The 16,861-nt window shown below is 38.0% G+C and overlaps 1 long non-coding RNA gene across 1 annotated transcript; it reads left to right on the forward strand.

Annotated features, from left to right (window-relative positions):
- The first annotated feature begins 7,707 nt into the window (after positions 1 to 7,707).
- Positions 7,708 to 16,423, forward strand: LOC146499536 (uncharacterized). Its single transcript, XR_014870109.1, has 2 exons — positions 7,708 to 8,913; positions 9,075 to 16,423. It is a non-coding gene; the product is annotated as an uncharacterized LOC146499536 (long non-coding RNA).
- The last annotated feature ends 438 nt before the right edge of the window (positions 16,424 to 16,861 follow it).

Consider the following 16,861-nt stretch of genomic DNA (forward strand, 5'->3'; position numbering starts at 1 on the left):
GTAAGATAACAAACAGTAACAAAAGCTAATAAATATTTATACTGACTCTAAGTCTGTGATAGAAAATATGAAATCTGATATTTTTCTGAGGTGCCTTATTTAATGCCAAACCTCATGGATATTCACATCACATTTGATGTTATCATAGTAATTCTAGCTCCTTCCTATGCATGACTGACATGATCACTTTACACATTTATGAATAATTAGAGCACTGATGTTAAAATGATTGTCTTTAAAGACTATTAAAGCTTAACAGTTATTTCTGGGCATTAAAACTAAGAAAAGTCAGATCAGTTATATATAACATTGAAACATGCTGAAGTGTCATCTTTGCTGTGGTATAACGGGCAGCTTGCTGCATGTGGCTGTGCATAAACCAATTCTGAAATCTAAGAATAGCCCTTAAAACCCTCCTCTGCTAAACCGGAAGCTTCTATATTTAACTCATCTAAGTCTGGTTACCATGACAAATGAGGGACATGCATTTCATATTGCATTACAAGGGCACTGTTATAGATTCCTATCTGCCCTGAAATTGGTTGAAGATCAGATAAATAGATCGCAGACAGGGAAAGGTCATCAATATCTTCAAGCAATAATGATGCTATAAAAGATGGGTCATTAGTCATTTTCAGATATTTGCTGTAGATCCAGTATCCGATGGGATTTAACTGCATCACGACTGCTGATGTATTTTTGCTCTTCTTGTTGTCCACTGTAACTCTGTTTCTGTTCTTTATTTATATATATATATGAGAGAGAGAGGGAGAAAGTGAGACTGCTTTAAAACAATATTTAAAACATATTTAGGTCAGCTTATTCACAGCTAAAGATCTGCCTCAGGCAACAAGACACATTGCAGTCACGATTTGCGTGAGTTTCTGTGTTAATGTGAGCGTGTCATATTATTTCTAGTGTTTTGAAGGCTATAAATAATCTCCTAATATCCCCCCATCCCTCCTACCTTCAGGCTAGAGAATCAATGCACATCCAGCCAAATGTTGTTGTTTTTTTTATTATTGTTATTTTGGCAGCTGCGTTCTTAATGTCTGTTCTGAATCTTAGGGGACTTGTGCAAGACAATCTCTCTCTGTATCTATTCATCAGCACAGTGTGTTTTAAGTGTACAACAGAGGTGGAGAATGCATTTAAATTTAACTATGACGTGAGGTGCAGAAATATGTCTGTGAAGGTTCTCAGATGCAGAAATAGTTTTTCATTCTTCCACTGACTAGTTTTTGGTGAACCCATGCTCGCTGTACCATTTGCTTCTGCTTTTCTGACACATAGTGGTACCTGGTCTTGCCTTCTGTTGCTGTACCTCTTTCGCTTCAAAGTTCATTATAAGTGCATTTAGAGATGCTTTTCTGCATACGTTGGAAGATACAGCTACAAAGGAAAGGGTGCTTTGGAAGTGCTATGTTTTAACTGCTCTCTGTTTGGCTCTTTTTCTACAAGATTAAGTCAAAGCTGAAAGAAAATAAGTGGCTTAACTTAACTTATAATAGTGGAATTTAATATAATTCATTTTTGTTGCAGATTTGGATCGCTCTCTTTCATTGTTCTTTGAGCAATTACAGATAACGCTCTCGAAATTCTGGAGGTTGTATGAGCTGTGCATTTAAATTCCAGTAGATTGGCAATTTTTGTAATCCTTAAACCAGCTGATCTAATACTAACAACTATAACATGTTCAAGGCCACTTATATCACATTTTTTCACTCTCCTGTTACGAAATTCATCAATTTTCTACATGACTGGCTCATTAAACATTTTCTTTAATGAGCAATTAAACAGGTATTCATAATGAAGTGGCTGATGAATGTTTTATGATGATGAACTAACAATAGTATTAATAATGTAATATTAATAAATATTATGATGTTTTTTATTTTTGTTTTCATTTTTCATTTTAGGACAATAAAGTTCAATAGATGTAATCTAATAAGATACTGCAAAATTATATTTAAGTATGTTATTTGAGTGACTACATTTTCCTAAGGGTACTTAGGCTTTTACTCTTTTTTGTTACAACTGATTAGATGTGGATAAAAGAAATGATTATTTATTATTTTCCAAGATATTTTTAAAGGTAAGACATGTGACATACAGTGCTTGAAAAATGTATTAGACCACAAAGCAATATAAAGTCTCCACAGATTCTCTAAATTAACAGTATTTGTATTTTTTTTACATTTACATGATGGTTAATCCACCAGTATGTGCAAAGGTTTTAATCAAAATTATATTTTGATTCCAAATTACAGATATTTATTTGCTTTCCTGAACGGAAACATTTGCGGTTTGAAATAAATAACAACAGATTTATTTATTTTTAATTTTAAACAAATATTTGCTTTCTTGTTTTTATGATAGGTGATCTAATAAATGTTGTAAAGCACTGTAGTCTTACATAAGAATTTAAGGAGATCGTTAGGTCATTAGGTTTAAGGTAGCCAGAGAAGAAATTTAATTAGCAGCCATACTGCAAACCCTAAACAATACTAGCACTAAGGCCTGACAACAACTCACACTGGGTTGACAGTGACAAATAGCCAAGAGGTCCTTTAGTACAGATCTTTATTTCAGATATATGTCACTGGATATCACTTATTGGCAGCGCAAACCCGAGCTGTCAGCCAGTTACCAAGAGAAGAGTGAGCACTAGGAATCAATCGATTCAAAGAGCAAACTAACAGCACGGCGCATTACAATAACTTAAAATTATAACTACTATTAAGTGGATTTAGAAATATCAATGATCCGTTTTAATTTTTCACTTTTGTTTTTGTATTTATTTTTGGTGGAGAGGCTTATGCATACAGCATGCAGAAACAACCACAAAGTCAGAGGAATATCTGAACAGTTTTCCAAAGCAGTTTGGATCCGAATCAGGATTTAATAGGTTCCTCATTTGCCCATGCTGCACGGTCTTCTCCAAGTTTCATAAAAAACTGGCTTGGTAAACGATTAGCCAGCCAAGGCACCACTTCCTGTGCAACACACATTTGTTAAGGCTTTAAAAATAGAAAACTATTAGCCGTCTGTCAGCCTCTGTCAGCATCTCTTTGTCAATCTGAAACTGTCAGTGTGGCTTGACCGTTATGTGTGTGTCACTATCACAGCTGCATCTGCACCGCATCCTGAATTCTAAACTTAAGTTCCATAAGAGCCTCTAATTCAGTTTTTAAGCTATTATGTAAACAGAAAGTTCACGATTTGTCAAATATTTCTACCTAATAGTCAGGAGTGGTTTTTGTGGTGGTTGCACAGCTGTCATTTTCCTGTGTGACAGTATCAGTGAAAACACGGGCTGTGTTCCCCGCAGGCATATGATAATATAAAACTGGCTTGATGTTTTACCACACTAACATCTGCATGCATCTGCTGACGTGGAGTGACTTTAGAACAAACTTGTAGCCGTGTTGGATGCAAAAATTTGTATTTTAATAGTGTATTGCATCTGATGTCATTTATACCATGATTTTCTCAGATAAGACCAGATGACATTTACTCGCTTGAATCTCTCTCTGGAAAAATCTTTAACGTCCTTGAGTTTTGTGCAAGTCTCCAAAACGATCCCGATAAGATTAGAAGTGCTCCATCTTTCTCTGATTCAGCTCCAACCAAGGGAGATAAAGAGCAGCGCTTCAGATCATCAGGCTGTCAGATAGACGCTATAGTGAAGAACGAATTCAAGACAACTCCTGGTGTGCAGGAGGGATGATAAAAACATCACTGCAGGGGAGAAACAGTGGGTGGTACTGGTGTGTGTGTGTGTGTGTGTGTGTGTGTGTGTGTGTGTGTGTGTGTGTGCAGGTGAGGTGAATAACTAGGATGACAGTAATGTGAGTATATTAAATTGGTCACTTTGATATGTTAGTGTAAAAATGCAAAAATAATATTGGATCAAAGAGACACATTTGACTGTGAGATTACGTCTTATCTTTTTGCTTTGTTGTGCACAGTTTGCGGTAATTTTGAATACCAGTGTTATGTAAATGAGTGTATAAGATGAGTACATTGTTCATTTAGTATTATATTTCATGTATTTTGGAGACAAAGTAATTGAGAGAAATCAAATTATGTTAGCTCAACACAAAGGATTATATTGCTGGGTCATATCTCAAGCGGGTGCCCAGTAATCCGTAACAGATTACATTTTAAAAGGAGCCTGCACCACGCGTGGATGGACGTGTGGTGGAGATTGGAAACAGTTTTGGAAATGAGAGGGCTGTCAGTAGAGCTGCAGGAGAAGATGATAAAAATTGGTTCTGACCGTGCTCAGTTCTCACATCTACCTCCCACCCAGCGTCTGCATCTACTTGACCATTATGAGTGTACAGGTAGGACGCAGCGGGAACAGCACAGAGTGAGCAATGGGGGAGCAACCGGAGTGTTAGAAAGAAAAATCATGAGTCAGAAGAAGATAGGGAAGGATATATGCAATGCACAGACCTGTTTGCAGACATTTAGTGATGGTTTTCATATTAATTTAATCTTCGTTTACATTTGTTGAATCATATTTTGTCCTTTCCCTTACGAGGCTGAGCAGCTGTCAAACGATTAATTTGATTTGTGATGAAAATCAGTTATTAACATTACCAGTTATTTTTTTCAATTAGCCGCAATTAAGGTGGCTAAATATTGCCTAAATGTGGCTAAAACATCACAATTATCCAAATTACTTGTTGTTTTAGGTTTTATATTATGTATTGTAAATATCAGTTAACTGGCTGCCAAAATTTGAGCTTAAAGGGGACCCATTATGCTCATTTCCCACTCGATATTTGTATTCCTGATCTCTGCAAGAGTGGCTTTGCATGATTCATAGTTCTCTGAATCACACAATGCTTATTTATTGTATTCTCAGCCTTTGTGTAGTCCCTCAGGTAATCCACAATATGTTTAACTCCTGTATTTGTAAGAATGCCCATCCTTGATCCCAAATGTCTTCTGATAGGTTGCCCCTCCCAAACAGAATGTTTGAACATAGCTAGAGTTATGTGATTACCATATTAGGACATGAACTCTCAGTGACATCATACAAAGCCAAGAGTAGAAAAAGCTCTCCGTCATCTAAGCCTTTGACTCACGGGGATTACTTGTAACTATGGAGACCATATTTTCTGAAAGTTAGGCCGTATTTATTGGCAAAGTTAAACTGAATATATGCAGTGCTGTGCAAAGTCTTGAGCCACCCCTCATTTCTCTATATCTTGATAGGAAAGTGGGATATTGGTGTAGTAATCTATGGAAATCACTTCAATTAACCTATCGTGTCCAAATAGACACCTTTATTGTTTACATTGTTCATGTGATTTCTTTAGGACATCTTCAGAAATAGTTCTCCAGGTTTCCTGAAGGACCTTTAGAGCTCTTCTTTGAATACTGGCTGCATTTTGTTTCTTCTTCTCTGTCGATATGATCCCACACTGCTTCAGTAATGTTAAAGTCCAGGATCTGGGAAGGCCAGTCCATTACTGATGTTCCATTGTGTTTTTTTCTATCCAGGTATGCTTTTATCTCTTTAGCAGTATGGTACTGCATGGTGGAGCAAAATATACCTAAGCCTTTTCTCACTGTTTCCCCTTCTGAAGAATGGCTTCTCGACAGCCATCCTTCCACTGAATATTTCTGATAAGGCTTCAGTGAACAGTAGATGGATCAACTGAAGGGATCAGCTGCGTCTCTCATGTCCTGTGTCAGGTCTTTGCTCATTTCTTTTGTATTTCTTAAGGACTTGACTTTCACATACTATTTATCTGCTGTAGATAGTTTTTTTTAGGCCTGTCAATTCTTCTGTTGTTCCCTAGTTTTCCAGTTTTTTCAATTTCTTTTTAAATGGCAGTTGTCATCTTTTATAGTTTTCACACATTCAACAAAAAAGTGGGATCAATATTTGTTTGTTTTTTTGTTGCAAAAGTCTGCTAGTAACAAAGTGCCTAAAGATACAATTTAAAATTGGTTCTCTACTAAGTTGTCTGTTATGTATAGACACAACACTGGTTCCTCCCTTGAGCTAGGGCCCTTTTTTATGCTTAAATGGTTAATAGGTCAGTGTTAAATACTTTAACAAACAAAAAAAACATTAAAATGACAAGAAAGTGTGGCTCCTTGGGATCAAAATATAATTAATTAATTAATTAATTAGACTTTTGCACAGTACTGCAGTAAAAGCCTCATACATCTATTTACAAGTTAATGCAAAGAAATACAATATATAAATATTTTCTACCACCCTTGCAGTAAGCAGAAACAGACACATTTGTCTGAAACTCTCCAATTCTTTCTGCAGATTTTAGTAACTTCCCCAATCCAGCATTGCACCAAGCGGAGGAGAACAAAAGCAGACCCTACTGAATTACTTATTATTTACCACTGTGATTATTTCTCATGCTTACAGTTGAATTGTATACAATCGGGGCTTTCGGGGAAGTTGCAGTGTTTTGTCCATCAGCTTTCTTTGAGCGAGGTATAAGGACTTTTACGTCAACCATGTTTTTTTTCAAGGGCACCATGGCATTAAACATAATGGAACTAACACAAACAGTGTTGTATCAACTTATTACAGTCTGTAACAATGAAAAGACTCTGTGGAGATCATGAAAATGAGGCCACACTACCTCCCAGCTTGACACTACACACAACAATAGAAGCAAATTAAGCGTATACATGTGTTTATGCATATCCTCCAGCTATAAGCAGTGCGTGAGACAGCACACAGAAGAAACTGTAATGTTGTTTTTCAGACTTTTGTTACAGCAAGACATTTTGTTAGCAACATTTCACCATTAATTTCAGCGGGCACGCACAGTTCTCAAATGCTGCTATGTGTAAAGTAAAGCTTGTCTGAATGGATCTGTGGGTTTGCTCATGCATATATGCCCTTGTGTTGTGTTTGTGTGGTTCACTCTCATGATGTTAATGCAAGTTTGCAAAGATAGTGGGCTGTGTGTGACTTAATATGGTTTTCACATTTGATTACAGTCACATCACACTGCGTCTTTGGGGATAATACTTTGCACTCTCTGTGACACGCACACACGCTCACACATGTGCAAACATGCAGATGTAGTGTAAGTTCATTAAGCGATATAGTTCAATATAGTGTACTCATGCAGTAAGACAAAGTATAATGAAACATGGGAACTCTTATTAGTAAAAAGCAGGTACATAAGAAAATAAAGTTAGAAACAAAATGGGAAACAAATGAGCAAAAAGGGTATGAATCTCTCTTGATTGCAAACATCTGGTAACTGTCTGAAGTCTTTTTTTGACCTTTTATCTTCAGCTTCTCGGTTGATAGTGGAGGGATTCTGGGCATGTAGGCAGTGTGGTTTCTGACAGATAGAAGCATCTAATCTTTCTGTGTTTTAGACAACAGAGAGAGTTGTAACTGACAGGTGCTGCAAGAGTTTCAAAGGCTCCTGATGCTGCTGTTTGTCTGTGCATCTTTGCTATGATGATTTATGCATCAATGAAATATTTTACAGTTTGAATTCTTGTGACATGCTCGTCTTTGTTGATTTTAGATTGTTTCAAAAGCATGTGAAACAAGTGATCGATGGTGTCTCGTTTTATTTTGGCACCACTATTTTGTGGTGGAGGATTCTTCATTCTTACTTAACAAAATGTTTTTTTTATGAGATATAATATTAAAGACTCCCATTGTTATAATTAACATTTAATATAACAGATACACATATTTTCTGTCAATATTAAGTAATATATTGTATGTGTGTGATACCAATAAATACAAATGGTATAAATGGTGTGAATATAACAAATAAATAAATACTGTGACCAGCTTCTTCATTAAAGACAGCCTACTAAGGTTCAAACTCAGCATCAGCATAAGGAACAAATGTGTTTCAAGTGAAGAACAGAAAACTGAGGCACCAAAATTCAAAATTAGTTTAGATTTTTGATGCATTCAGATCACACAGTCAGAATTTGACAGGAAAGCATGGAACCCTTCTGTCTTGTCTGCTGATACAAGACAGAATGGTATAATGGGTGAAGGATGCTTTCTTGGCCGGTCACCCAAACGTTCCCTCCTGAGTATTATTGCTGACCATGTCAATTTCCTTTATGACCAGCAGGATATCACACCGTGTGACAAAGCTCAGATCATCTAAAATTGGTTTCTTGAACATGACAATGAGTTATGTTCATACTGTACAGTCAGCTTAATACAACAATCATTCCTCATTTGAATGCAAACTCCAAATGCAAACAGATTTACCTCTGTTACTCCTACTCACATTTAGAAAACATTTTTTGTGTATACTAAGTGCTTTTTCTTAAGAGCACAGCCTTTGGAAACAATAAACAAGAAAAGTTACATCAGCTCCAACATGGAATTAATACTGACTGGTGAATAATGCTTTTTTAAGATACTTATGGCTGTTGAAGTTGCCATCTATGGCATGCATTTTTTTGGGATAAATTAATTTTTAACTCTTCGCTCATTCTGTCTTACTTTGCAGTTGGTTATATGGGGTATTAGCTGAAGAAGATGAGCAAAAGCTAGACAAAAGATGTTACTCTAAAATTTCTCTAAGATGGGGTTCGTTCATACAACCATGCATGTGTTTGAGTGTGAGACTGTGTGTGGTTGACAGCTGTATTGGCCTGATTGAGCTCACACTTGACAGAACATCAATCAGATAAACCTCGTTCGAGGGTTGATGAGAAAAAGAAATGTAGGTTTTTGGGGGTTTTTTGCTTGTGGAGGTTATACAAACAGAGATGTACGAGCATATTCACATGCCCCGGTGGTGGTGTATAATAATAATAATAATAATCATATGTGCAAACATTTTGTGCACATGTAGATAGGGATGGGTATCGTTTAGGTTTTATCCGATACCGGTGCCAAACCGGTACTTTTGAAACTGTGCCGGTGTTTAAACGGTGCTCAAACTGGTGCTTAAAGAATGGAGAACACAAAATTGGTCCAAAAACCTCTCATGTTCAGCTGTTTGTTTGTTTTTTTAAAAAGATAACAATGTTAGCCTTTTCTGCAGCTATGGGGCATATATGGTATCACTCTTGGCTGGAAGCAGTGCTTAAACAATGGAAAAAACACAAACTTTGTCCAAAAACCTCTCATGTTCAGCTGTTTTCCACTTTTTCTTTGATCATTTTAGCCTTTTTAGCCAGGGTGAAGGGAGCATCTGCAATCAAACAAGAAAACAGCCGCATGTAACTACGACAGTGTTTGCTAGTTCACCTTACATGCATTAATGTTATAACGTGGTTAGCCTACTCAATGTAAATTATACACGAACAACATTAAGCTACTCACACAGAGAAGAACGGCTGCTGCTGCCATCATCATCCGTCATCATTTCTGCTACACTGGCAGGGCCAGGACTCTCCTCTTCGGGTTTTTGGGGGATGTTGCTAACTCCGGGTCCGATAACAGGCACCACACCCGTAGTCGATGCGCTCGGTGTGAGGTCTCGCAGCAAGCTATCAATTACGGCGCATTTTTCGGCTTTTAAAAAAAACGCTATGCGTCGCCAGGTGTTTCATCGGATTTGAGGTGTTACTTCCTTTGACAGTATCACAGTATCACCTTAAAGCACTTGTTGCAGGCTGCTGAGTTTGCATATTTTGCTGTGAAGTACAGCCAGACTTTGACCGCTTCGCCTTGGGCATTTTTAATCTGTAGCTCTGCTCTAAAAGAATGTACGTACCTGGACCCGCCTACTATCCTCGGAAACGTAAAATGATTGGCTAGAATTCAAAGTGTATCACATCTCAGGAAAAAAAAAGCACCAAAATAAAGCACCGAAATGTGCGCTGCTTTTCGGTCTGGTTACTACCGTTTATGTCAGAACCGGTGTCACAATGGCACCGGATACCGGTACCCATCCCTACATGTAGATTATTTTGCATATTGCACATCTCTCTGGCTCCATGCATATCAGATGTGCCGCATTCTTCGTGTTGCATCGCGTGCATGGTCAGTTGAGCAAGAAGAATCCCATTTTGCGTCATCCTTCGAGCCATCAAGGACACCTGTCACAGCATTTTAGAGCATCTTTATGCTGTCCTCAGTCAAGAAAATGGAAATGCTGCACAGCTGTAATTGAATTTTCATGATAATGTATTGTCACCCCTGATAGATCACGAAGAACCTGAACATTACTGACAGTGAGTTAAGTGAAATTCATTACAATGCTGATCAGTAAGTTGCACAGCAAGAGTTGAGATAGCACTTGAAGTCAAGAGGTCATTTGTTTCCCTGATTTGCATGTTGGGTTCTAATTTTAAACACAGTGGTTTCCAAAACCTGATATTGAATCAAATCTAGATGATTAATAGTGAGAGTTTAAGAGAATAATGAAGGAGTAGAGATAGTAGAGTGTCCGTAAATAATAAACAGGCTGCAGTTCATTACAAAAGTGCTCATTAGGATTTAGAGGGCACTTAAGCATACTCATAATCAGGGGTGAGTGTAACGAACCAGTTCCAGTTGAGAGCAGGTCCCAAATTGTCCAATCAGTTGGAATCATCACCCTCCAATTGTGAATGAATTCCTTTTAATGTTGGCATTGTAAAACGCTGATGTCAGACTCACGTCAGCGTGGCGTCTGAACACCAAACACAAGCCTTTTTCTACTCTCTTTGTACACTGTGTTCAGACACGGGGATTATAAAACACTTTCACTGACAGAATCTGTGCAGCCCTACTTTTCTGCCACATAAAAAATAGTTAATCACAATTTTGTAAGTGAACTCATAGAGGACTAAGCTTTATAAGCAGAGTTGGTAATGGCATTTATATTAATGTAATCTTGTGAAAAATCCATCCCTAATCGTTATACAAGATGATTTTTAATGCAACTAAGTATGTATGAATGATCGTTTAACATTTTCTTTTGACTTCTAATGCATAATAATCAAATATTCAAAGTAACCTCGGGTCACTGATACACAATTGTCATGGAATAATATATTGGAAATGTTTCAGCTAATCTTTAAATGGCAGCCAGTTAATCAGTCCAAAAGTAACTCAAATTCAGAGTTTTAGGGAAAAATGTTATACATCTTTGATTATTAGTTTTATTGCTGATTGATTGCAAAGCCTTAGGAGAATTTTGATTGCATACAGTTAGAGTTGGGTCAGTGTGATGGTGTGTGGTTGTCTGTCATGTGATGTCCATGGCAGATATCACAACTCATCGTATTCAGCTAACCATCTCAGGTCTACGTCATAATTACTGACAACCTCACCTCTAACCCAAGTTCTCCCAAGTCTTGGAATTCAGGGTACAAAGAAAAGGCAATTTTGTATATATTCATTCTGTTTTGTTGTTCTATTTAAATGTAAATGGTCTGTATTTGTATAGCTCTTTACTTGGTCCTAAGGACCCCAAAGCGCTTTACACTATACACAATCATCCATCCATTCACACACTGGTGATGCCAAGCTACAGTGTAGCCACAGCCGCCCTGGGGCGCACTGACAGAGGCGAGGCTGCCGGACACTGGCGCCACCCTCTGACCACCACCAGTAGGCAACGGGTGAAGTATACAACAACCGAAACTGTCGGAGCTGGGGCTCGAACCGGCAACCTTCCGATTACAAGACGAACGCCCAACTCTTGAGCCACGATCGCCCACTGTGTACTTTAAGAAGTTTGCATCACGGTAAAAACTTACATAATTTGAGTGTAATTATTATTTATTATTCTATGTATGTGGCTTTAGTACACGTGAAACATTCTTCTTCATAATTCAGTAAATTTGTTTCAATGTTTTGGAATAAATACAAGTGAAAGAAGTTTTTGATCACAAATTTATTTTCTTTTCCAAAAAGAAAATGCTTCAAATTGTTATGTATTCAAACAATTATAACTTGATATTGAAATATAAATAAGACAGTCATAATAAAATTAATCAACTATATTCAAAAAGTATACCATGCTAACATGTTTTTGTCAGTCTGAAAGTGGCACTATGTGGCATTATTATCACTTTGACCTTCAGATCAATCTGTTGACCTTAAAGGAGAGGTCAGAGGTCAAATATGTCTACACACTGACAATACCACCACACTTATTGGAATCACAGTTTCCAAGATGTAAAGGTTTTTGTTCATTTTCAACCAATTTCAGACAAATTTTAATGGATTCTCAGCATGACCCCACTCTACACCTCAGCAAGGTTTTAGCAGAATTCATTCAAAACTTAATAATAAACTTTCTGACACACAACAAAAAATTCCATTACAGTTTTTTCCAGCTAAGTTACTTTTCAATTTTCAAATTACAGGTTTGAGTAGGATTATCATCTATGTTGACTTGGACTTTGGAGGGTTATGAAAATGGATGGACTATAGCCATGACTGCTATTAAAAAGCTCCGTCACATTTGGTGGATAAAAAAGTCATAGATCATCATAGAAATATTTTTAAATTGCAGTCTTGCTCATAACTATTTGAAAGCACTTGGTAGCCGGAGAAAGTTCAAACACATTCAGAATGTACTACTTGGAACGTCTATAAAATTAGGTCTTTTTTTTCTCTGCCTTATTGTTCGTGCTCTCCTATAATAAGTCCATGTGAGATGACGCCAGTGTTAACACTAGGACCTAACTCACTCACCCTGGCTTCTCGTCCTCTGTAACATAAAGTAATTACATCTCTTTCCACTACACTGCCGGTCCCTTGAACACACCACACCCTCATCTCCAGGCTCCAAATGTCAGCCTCATCAGCTCAATTATCCACCGTCTTAAACAACATCCTTACATAACCTATTCTGTTCTCTGTCTGAGAGCCTCGAGATGGCAAACTACCACTGCTGTTGCAGCACTCAAATTGTTGTTTGTATGTTTTCTCACCTGCAAGCTGAGCCATTTTAATTGACTGTATTATATTAATTACCTACATTTTACTCATATATAATACTTCTAGTGCATCTTGAAGAATCTTTAGATTCTTGCTATAAAGCAAATCTGTAGCCTGTTTGCTTTATGTTTGCTTAAGTTGCTGTCTCCCTGTCAGTCCAAAGGTCGTAACTGAGTTGAGTAACTGAGTCATTGCTGTGAATACATAATTGGCTTATTTGTGAACTTCCTTATATAGATCCATCATGGTCCTGTCACTCATCCATTTTCATTCACATTTCCACCCCACTCAACTTATTTCCATTTCTCCAGTGAGCATAGGATTTTATTTATGGATCAGCATTTATGGAGAAAAAATTCACTTTGATAAGGCAACGCTTCACCGCAGAAGACTTATGATCTATTTTTGTGCAATAGCACATGGGACTCACGTGCATGGTAATATTACGCCCTTGATGTGTGCCCTTTGTCTCGCAGAGGGAGAAAAAGCCGCACATGCATACATAATGGTGGGGGGACTATTTTGAGATTACTTTTTTTTTTTTCGTTTGACTGTGCGAGTCATTTGCCTGCTGGTGCAAAATAGATGTGAATCATTCACTATGGCGGCTCTCCAGCATCCATTCACTCCCTTTGTGTGCCATTCTTCTGTCATGATTTACTGTCACTCTGACGTTTTGCCTCATTTGCTTTCTGTTCTCATGTCCTAATTTTACCCTTTCATCTCTGTCAAATGTTGCCCTTTTTCTCCGTACTCCGGCATCAAAAACACAAACATATCTGTGCCATAGACTGGTCCAATAATTCCCAGGGAAATGTTCTGTTGTAGTGGAGATTAAAAACAAAACTTATTGGTAGCACTTTAAATTGTTCTCAGTTGAAATAGCTGACAAAGTATGTTTATACAAAAACTAAACAGAATGGATTACAGTTTGAAAGTGGTCAAATAAACATGAGAGTCGGTAAAGAGAGTTAAAACCAAGAAAATTTGATAAATATTAAAATAGTTATCCTATAGTTAAGAATACAGGTTTGAGACCATGGCTGTTGAATGGTAAGCAATAAGACTAACTAATAAGCTAGTAATCAAAGTGTAGTTTCAAATGAGTTTAAGTGAACATACTTGTTCATGACCAGTGATGAGGGGGGCTTTGAGCCTCTGACATGCCTTTGTGGTTTTGTCCCATTTAGTCTATAAGATGTTCTTGGGGTATATAGCTTTGTGCATAGTTTGCTAAGCTAACCTCCTGACCATGCTGAGTTTCTCCTTGTTGTGATGGTATTGTCAGTCACAGTCATATCACTGAGACTTAGCAAGAGATTAGAGACAGGAATTTAGGGTAGTCATGTCACAGGAAAGGGTCTGGGTAATGGTTTGTCACTGCAGTGTTTTTAGAACTTCTTGTCATCCCCTTTCTGTAATCTTTCAAAATTATTTATATTTATTTAGACTTTATTGCTGGACTCCCATAAAAGACCTCAGAGCAGCTGGGAACCACTGGCAACCTCCAGTCGCTGTTGAAAAATATGTATTCCCCAAACGATTGGAGAGTGGTTGCTGGCTGGTGCCACTTGCTAACATAGTTTCACTACTCCATGGCCAATAGCAAGTGTTTGAAGACTTCCATGCAGACTGTGGGCAACCTCGGAAACATGCTAGTGCGTTACAAGGACATTTTCAGTGTAGCACTGTATACTGCTTTGTGACAAATTTCACCTAGTGACTCCCAGCAGTCTATATAAAACAATAGCCAGTACACATTTTCACATTTTTTCCTAGCAATAAGAGGTTGCTAGGGATTCATCAGCTATCTTTGTGCCTGTGTTTTCATGTCTGTGTTGTTAAAGTTTTGTAAGGCAACTGGTGGGTAAGTGGCTTCTAGAGGTTGTTGGCAGTCACTGGGCAAGAGTGAGAGTGCCGCTCCAAAAACCTTCTTGTGATTGCTTTGTTCAGTACTAGATTGTTGCACTTAAAGATTGTATGGAAGACACCAACATCTTTAAAAGTTTGCTAACAAACCACCAGGCACTGTATACATATCTGCAACCAATTTCACCTTGCAACTGACGGCAACCTCCAATAACCACTCCCCAACCAGTCAGAGAACACATATGCATGGTCGCCAACTGGTCTCCATGTCTGTTAGGATCAATAGCAGACTTTTGGTTGCATTCTAAATAGAAAGCCACAGCTAGAAACTATTTTCGTTTGTACAAAGTCACATATGTACTTAATGACTGGATCAAAACATACTGGGTATAATGCACAGAGGACAAAGGTTGAGCAATAAATAGCTCACAGAATGTTTTCACAAATCTGTACCTTTGACATATTATTAAAGCTGATAATAAAAGGTCTCATGTCATATGGCAGTAACCATGTGGGAGTTTCAGCATAAAAAGACAGAAAATATAAATTGAGACTGTCTTGCTTGTGTCTGCTATCCTGTTTTTCTCTTACTCGTGGCTTCCAGTTATTCCTAAACTGTTGCATCTTGTCTGCCGGCTACTGTAGTATGACTTTTACCCTGAGCATCTTCGGCTATGACACTTCACATCCTCTGTAGTATATTGTTAATGAAATCGGTTAGGTTAAGGAGCTTTAGCTAATCACTGCATTTTTCTAGGCTTTATTCCCCTCTCTGACTTCCTGAATCCCTCTCTCCTTCACTTTCACTCTGATTCTCTTTACTCAGTTTATTGCCCATTTCGACTAAATCCATACAGCGCTCTGTGCTATTGTAGATAACACAGCCTTGGCTTGGAGTTTTGGGGATCTGTCATTGCGGCATTACCGACTACAGAACGTGCAACCATGACATGAGCCTTGACACCTACTGTAGGCCTATTTAATGTGGAGTGTGAGGTACAGTCATTTCTTGTGGGGCAAATATATTATACGGGTTGTTAGCTGAATTTGGCTAAAGGCACATAATAGCTTGGGTTCATTACCGTAGTCAGGCTTTGAGTAGACTCATATCAACACTGTCCACTCTCATCACCACTATTTACTCTGCAGAATTGGTGTGTGTTTAAGCCTTTTGAACATAGTAAATAAAAGAAGCGGCAGACATCATCAAGTTTTTCTGCATTTCCATGACTTAACACCCATGGGGAGTTTGTTTTCATCATAGTTTTGTTTTATTTATGAGCAGCTGGCATACGCTTTTGAGGTTTTAATTTCTCTTATAATTCTCAAATGGTGCATCATACTGCATCAATCCCCTGAATTTGTAGAACTTCCATATTAAGAACTATTTGTTTTCTTTTTATTTCTTAGCTTCTAGGTGAGGGACTAAAATCTGGGGAGGCTGAGGTTCTGAGCAAGCTGTAAGGTGCTGCCAGCTAGAATCTTTTACCTTTATCAGACTCCAGATAGCATCTGAGATAATCTTAAAAGACAGAAGGAGGGAAGGAGAGTGAGTGAGTGAGTGGGAGGGATGAAGTGAGGACTTTGAGAGAAGAATAAGGAAAGAAAAGAAGTAGTATACAGTTAGTTGTTTCCTCCAAAGGTGATGAAAAGTTTATTTATAAAGCGACTTCCTAGATAAGAGGTCATGAAGTGCTTGACAATAAAGCATAAAGGGTTAAATAGGTAGTTGGTACAAAGTCAGTGAATAGCCTATAGTGTGTGGTGAAAGCCTCTTTATACAGCCTGTCCATGACGTTGAAATGTTGTGTTTCCTGTTTCAAACCCTCACACCACTATCTTTATTTTCGTCCACTCTTGGCCTTTCAGCCTGGCTGTCTGTCTGTCTGTGTCTCGTGTGTCTCTCCCTTACTGCCTCATCTGTCTCTGTGCTGGACTGATAAGAAGGTGCCCGCCCTGTCTCGGAGGAGAAACCATGGAAACGTACCAGCCGCATGTTGACATCAACGCATGTTAAATATAACCGCCTCCCATGCCACACACAACTAGTTGTTCTGCCGTTGATCCTCGCCTGGCTATAAATACATGGTTTCCTTCCCATAATTGCAGCTCCAACAGGCT

The sequence above is a fragment of the Neolamprologus multifasciatus genome, chromosome 17 (genome assembly GCF_963576455.1).
Source record: "Neolamprologus multifasciatus chromosome 17, fNeoMul1.2, whole genome shotgun sequence".
Lineage (NCBI taxonomy): Eukaryota > Metazoa > Chordata > Actinopteri > Cichliformes > Cichlidae > Neolamprologus > Neolamprologus multifasciatus.